The following is a 6269-nucleotide window of genomic DNA, read 5'->3' as shown; positions in this document are numbered from 1 at the left end:
AAGCAGAGACATTACTTTGCCAACAAAGGTCCGTCTAGTCAAGGCTATGGTTTTTCCCGTGGTCATGTATGGATGTGAGAGTTGGACTGTGAAGAAAGCTGATCGCCGAAGAATTGATGCTTTTGAACTGTGGTGCTGGAGAAGACTCTTGAGAGTCCCTTGGACTGCAAGGAGATCCAACCAGTCCATTCTAAAGGAGATCAATCCTGGGTGTTCATTGGAAGGACTGATGCTAAAGCTGAAGCTCCAATACTTTGGCCACCTCATGCGATGAGTTGACTCACTGGAAAAGACTCTGATGCTGGGAAAGGTTGGGGGCAGGAGGAGAAGGGGACGACAGAAAATGAGATGGCTGGATGGCATCACCAACTCGATGGACATGGGTTTGAGTGAACTCCGGGAGTTGGTGATGGACAGGGAGGCCTGGCGTGCTGCGGTTCATGGGGGTCGCAAAGAGTCGGACACGACTGAGTGACTGAACTGAACTGAGGGTATTAGGTCCCGTTCCTGGTTCATTTTCCTGCCTTCCTCCCTTCCATTTTCCGGGCGTAGTGAAAATTCTAATTCCTGCTTGCAGCCTCCTTTGGGCTCCGACTTCTGTCTTCTTGCCGAATGCCACTCCCACCCCGTCGTGTCGTCAACGGTGACTCACCTGTAGGCTCCTGCATACTGAAAGCCACCACGGCTAGCCGGGGAATGAGCTCTGAGGGTCTGGGAACAGCCCCCCGCTCTGAGATTGGGAGCGGGGAACATCCATTGTGTGTCGGTGGCCCCGTTTGTTCCCTGTTGCTTCCTCTGGACTTGTAGGTCATTGCAGCAAATCCCGGCTGCTCCGTAGTGAAAGGATCGAAATAATTAGAATTTTTACAGGAATTACAAAATTCCTGTAAATACATGTGCCTTTAGAAGATTGGTTATCGTGAAGATGTTTTTGACTGCCTTTTGTAGCCCGTTTTCTTCCCCAGTGGGACCCAGGTATAATTTTAGGTAAAAGTAAAAAGGAAATTACGATGCTGTAGTCATCATTTAGTTTTAGTAACATACCTACTTCAGAGAATCTCAGTCTCTCTGAAGCACTCCCTGGGTACAAAGAGCAAAGTCATTGAATTCTGGAGTGTTTGGGCAGGATCCTAACAGGATCTGGCAGGTGAGTTTCTCAGGCCTGGGACATGTTCCACTGCTTTGAAAAGTGGAACTTTGGACAGATCTGCTGCTGTTGAAAGTGTAAGACATATGGGGTACAACTAGCATGATCACTTAGACATTATTAGTCCAGGATCATTCTGTTTTCTATAGTAATTCCCTTCAGTCTCCTCTTACCTGAGAAACTGTTGTGGCCACTGCCTAGGCCTCAGTATGTCCAGAAACCATAAAACCATCAAAATTCCCAGAAACAGACTGGTGCTTTTCCCCTCTGGTGGTTTCCTGTAGCAGCAAATGAAAGGACCCAACAGCCATTCTCAATGCCCATTCATGGACCTGCAGTTTTCTTGTTATCATTATTATTTCTTTTGCTCAGGAGAAAGGAAAGGGGCCTATTACATACAGTTGGCCCTCTGTATTTGTGGGTTCCACATTCACGGATTCAACCAACTGGACTCAAAAAATATTTGAGGAAAAATAATTTCAGAAATTTCTAAAAAGCAAAACCTGAACTTTCTGCTTGCCAGCAACTATTCACATAACACTTGTTTTAGCTATTGTAAGTAATCAAGAGACAATTTAACGTATAAGGAAGGACCTGGGTTAAGTCCTGTAGTAGAGGAAAGCAACTTTTTCTCTACCCTCCTAGTTCTGTAACTAGAGCCCTGGAAATCAAACTGACAAAGGAAAATTTAACAAAAGAAAAACAGAGTTGATTAATACATGCAGTATGCATATACATGGGAGAAGCTCAACGATGACTAAATCAAAGGGATGGTTAGAACTTTGAGCTTGGGAGTTCCCTGGTGATCCAGTGGTGAGGACTCAGCACATTCACTGCAGGGCCCAGGTTAAGATCCTGTAAGCCAAGAAAGGTAGCCAAAAAACAGAAAACAGAACTTGGGGCTTATATAGCATCTTTTTTTTAAGATTCATTTGTTCATTTTTGTCTGTGCTGGATCATCATTGCTGTGCACAGGCTTTCTCTAGTTGTGGCAAGTGGGGGCTACTCTTCATTGCAGTGCACGGGCTTCTCATTTCAGTGGCTTCCCTTGTTGCGGAACATGGGCTCTAGGGCCCTTGGGCTCCATACTTATGATTCACAGGCTTAGTCGCTCCATAACATGTGGGATCTTCCTGGACCAGAGATCTAACCCATGTCCCCTGCACTGGCTGGCAGATTCTTAACCACTGCACCACAAGAGAAGCCCCTTATGTAGCATCTTAATAAAGAACAATAAATTTGTAGAGAAGGGATTAGACAAAAGAAAGGAGTTCAGGCTTTTCAGGATGGCAAACTGTGGAAAGGTAAATATATGGGAGGAAGCTAATAGCAGATGATGGTAAGGTTTAGTAAGGTTTGTTTCAGAGATTCCTCTTAATGCCATCCCTGTCCTGCTAAGAGTCTAGGGTTCTCTTTGGTGATTAAGAGTCCAAGAGTTATCTTTCTCTTTCCTGGCACTGAGGAGGGAGACACCTTTACAACAAAAATTAATATCTTGCTCTTAGCCAGGTGGGGAAGGGCAAATGGCTTTTTTTTTTTTGCATTTGCTGTTTTGTATTTGTGTTCAGCACAAAGTGATCCTTATGTGAAAGTGGTGTGTTTTCGATGGCATATTCCAGTCCCCTTCATTGCTAACCCCATCAGCCGAGTGACCTTCATCAGTTTACCCAGCTTCTCAAAGCCTCAGAGAGGCTTAAAAAATAGGTTCAATAAGGGTATGTTCTGTATATTATCATATGTGAAATAGATTGCCATTCCAGGTCGATGTGTGAGACAGGGTGCTCAGGGCTGGTGCACTGGGATGACCCTGAGGGATAGGGTGGGGAGGGAAGTGGGAGGGAGGGTCAGGATGGGGAACACATGTACACCCATGGCTGATTCATGTGAATGTATGGCAAAAACCACCACAATATTGTAAAGTAATTAGCCTCCAATTAAAATAAATTAAAAAAAAAGAGTATGTTCTTCTTCAGAGAGCTGTGATGAGGATTAAATGAAATATTGCACACAAATCTTTTTTCTTCACATATGCAAGTATTTGTTTTAATTACTCCTAATTGAAGGTTCCTATTTTTGGAGAATAGCAAGGCATTTTATTATTCATTTTTTCAATACTGAAGTATAGTTGATGTAACAATGTTGTGTTAGTTACAGGTGTACAGCAAAGTACTCAGCTATCTATATATATGTATGTATTTCAGATTCTTTTCCACTATAGGTTATCACAAGAATACTCTTTCCATTCTTTAAATGTTTCTGCTGGTTTTGGCAAATTCACCTTCTTATTTTTTTTCCCCACACTGTGCCTCTTGCAGGATCTTTGTTCCTTAGGATTGAACTTGGGCCCTCAGCAGTGAAAGCACAGAGTCCTAACCACTGAACAATCAAGGAATTCCCAGAAAATTCACATTATCCTCATGACTGTATTTCAGAGTAATTCTAGGTGTGTTAGTGGATTCGTCATCAATCCACTGTGTATCTTTCTGTAATATTGAAGAGGAGCACTCTGCAACTTGCATAAACAGGGCAAAGGTTGAGGGGTCTCTGGTCAGCTTCTTCCAAGTGGCTGGAGCCTTGCATTAGGCAGCTTCAACTCTAAATATGTGTCCAATCTCATGGGTTAAAGTCTTACAGGGTTGTAGCAGCAAAACATCACTCCAGGAGGGTAATAGTTATCAAAAACCAAAAAGCCCCTTGGAAAATATTTTCTGCAGCTTCTTCACTTTGCCTTCATAGAGATATAAAATCACTGCCATACCTGGCAAAGCTTGCCCATACCAACTGTCAAAGAGGCCTGTCCAAAGACAAAATGCTAAGAGTCTCTTGGATAAAGATCGATCACTGTTACTCTCACAACACAGAAGTTCTTTTAAGAACTTCAGGATGTGTCCTGCATGAATTGTGGGTTTTATGTGTTCTCATTGCACTAAAGGAACACTCTGTTACAGAGATAAGAACTAGTTCTAGGAGTTTTACTATCTAGCCATAGCAAAATGCTTCAAAATAGCCCTTGAGTCATTTAATATATTTTTCACGGATAATTCTGGTGTTTCCCAAGAGATCCATTGCACTGTGTAATAGTACTGCATTTCTCAGAGGAAGGTGTCTTTCTGAAAGGATTACTGAAAAGGTGTTCAAAGTCTCGGGGAGCCCCGAGATGGGAGGTGATCCAATCTGATGCAAACGCAAAGTAATGGATCCAAAAAGACCGTTGTCTGTCTGGAAGTCTTCCATCAAATGCTGTTATGTCTCATACTCTGACACATGCACTGGGTGCTTTGAGTTGAGAGCTGTTTTTAGTGTCTGTTCAGAGTGCTGTACTGCTTGCCTCTTTGGGGAGGAAGATTCCCATTGAAGTTTTCACCTTTCTAGGACAGGCATGTCTGGGCCTAAGAAAATACTGTCTGGGCTGTCTTCACCCAACAATAGTTTGTTATTCTGAGAGGAAAGGATGATGCAGAAGTTAAAAACGTGGATTTTGGAGCCACATTGCCTGGCTTTGAATCTCATCTCTGTCACCGTGTGACCTTGGACAGATTACTTAACCGCTCTGGTCTTCAGTTTCTTCATCTATAAAATAGAAAATATATTTCATAGGGTGCTGAGTTTTTCAAATGTTTTTGGTAATTATTTTATTTTTATTACTTATTTGGCTGCTGTCGGTCTTGGGGCACACAGGATCTTCCATCTTCATTGCGGCATGAAAAAAATCTTTAGTTGTGGCATGTGGGATCTAGTTCCCCCAATCAGGGATTTAACCCAGGCTCCCTGCATTGGGAGTGCAGAGCCTTAGCCACTGGACCACCAAGGAAGTCCCAGTGCTGAGTTAATTTTTTAAAATGAATGTATGTACAGCACTTCAAATGAAACCTGGAGTACAGGAAGGTTTATGTGTTAGCCATTCACATCATCCAAGACCCAGGGAAGGGCGCTCAGCATAAGCCCTCAGCAGTGGCAGGTAGACCATTTCTTTCTGGCTGAGATCAGTGGATGGGACAAAGCCCCCTGCTATGAGTCAGCATTCCTAAGTGCGTTCCCACCAGACCTGCAGGCTGTGACCTTGAGCCATGGTCCTTTTCTCCTTGGTCCTATTTCCCCTTTTGTAAATTGTGGGGGCTGGATATGGGGGGGGTCTTAGAGGTGGGGTCCTCATAGTGAATGACTGGGACAGAAGCAGAGACATGAACTAAAATGACAAATCAGAAATCCAGGATGACCGTTTAGGGCACCCGAAAGTGGACCAGTGAGGAGGAATACTGCTGGCCGGGGGCGGCGGGGGGGTGGGGGGAACGGTGGCATGCTCAGGTGAGGGACCTAATTTCTGTTTGGGTTGGAAGAGATGAGAAACCCCATCCTATCCCACCACCTCCCACCCCGAACTCCTTGGCAGCATGCAGCAGTGTGGCACTGACAACTCCTTTTCCTTACACTGAATGTCTAGTTTACTGCAGAAGTGTAAAGCATTCATGCTGAGAAAAGCCTGGAAAGTTTCAGCAAATGCTTCCCAGGGGTTTATCTGTGCCAGGGACTGGAATTCAGGGAGAAAATGAGCTGCCTTCTCCTGGGAAGTGATGCTGGCAGGAGCAGGACATGATGCTTGAGAGGACTGCATAGTTCCTAGGGAGGCTCCTTAAGGGAGAGGCTTGGGGAAGAGCCAACTGAGGGCCATACATCACGGCTGTGGCCCCTGGGAGAAGGGTCTCCTGAGACCTCATTTTCATGCTGACTTGGAGGATGCAGGAGATAAGAGGGAGGTCTCGACTGCCTCTGAAGAGGTTAACCTGCCAGTTGCACCAGGAAGAGGCAAAGATTAAAGGTCAGGGAGAGCCTTCTTTGCTGGTGACCCCCTTGGGGAAGGGTCTTTGGCCTGGTCTTCCTAGGAGTCACCCTGTGAAACGAAATCCAATTCATTACTTTTACAGATGCCAAGGACAGGGCCAGGTGCTGGAAATAAAACCCAGACTAAAATGCAGCTCCTTAGGGACTTCCTTTGCAGTCCAGTGGTTAAGACATACAACAAGAGCAAAGGAACAAAAACAGGAGCACTGGAACCAGGATAAAACTTTCTCCTGCAAAGGACCCCCAGCTTCCTCTACTGGCAAAGATTAACATTGTGATTGCA

At 44.6% G+C, this 6269-nt stretch overlaps 1 pseudogene; it reads right to left on the bottom strand.

Annotated features, from left to right (window-relative positions):
* Nucleotides 1–3359: 3359 nt before the first annotated feature.
* On the bottom strand, nt 3360–4841 carry LOC129540058 (archaemetzincin-2 pseudogene; annotated as a pseudogene).
* Between the last annotated feature and the right edge of the window lie 1428 nt (nt 4842–6269).

This window comes from Moschus berezovskii, chromosome 11, assembly GCF_049115385.1.
Source record: "Moschus berezovskii isolate FMDL1 chromosome 11, NW_MosBer_1.0, whole genome shotgun sequence".
Lineage (NCBI taxonomy): Eukaryota > Metazoa > Chordata > Mammalia > Artiodactyla > Moschidae > Moschus > Moschus berezovskii.
Note: the sequence above shows the minus strand (reverse complement) of the source record. Positions and strands in the feature narration are given on the sequence as shown.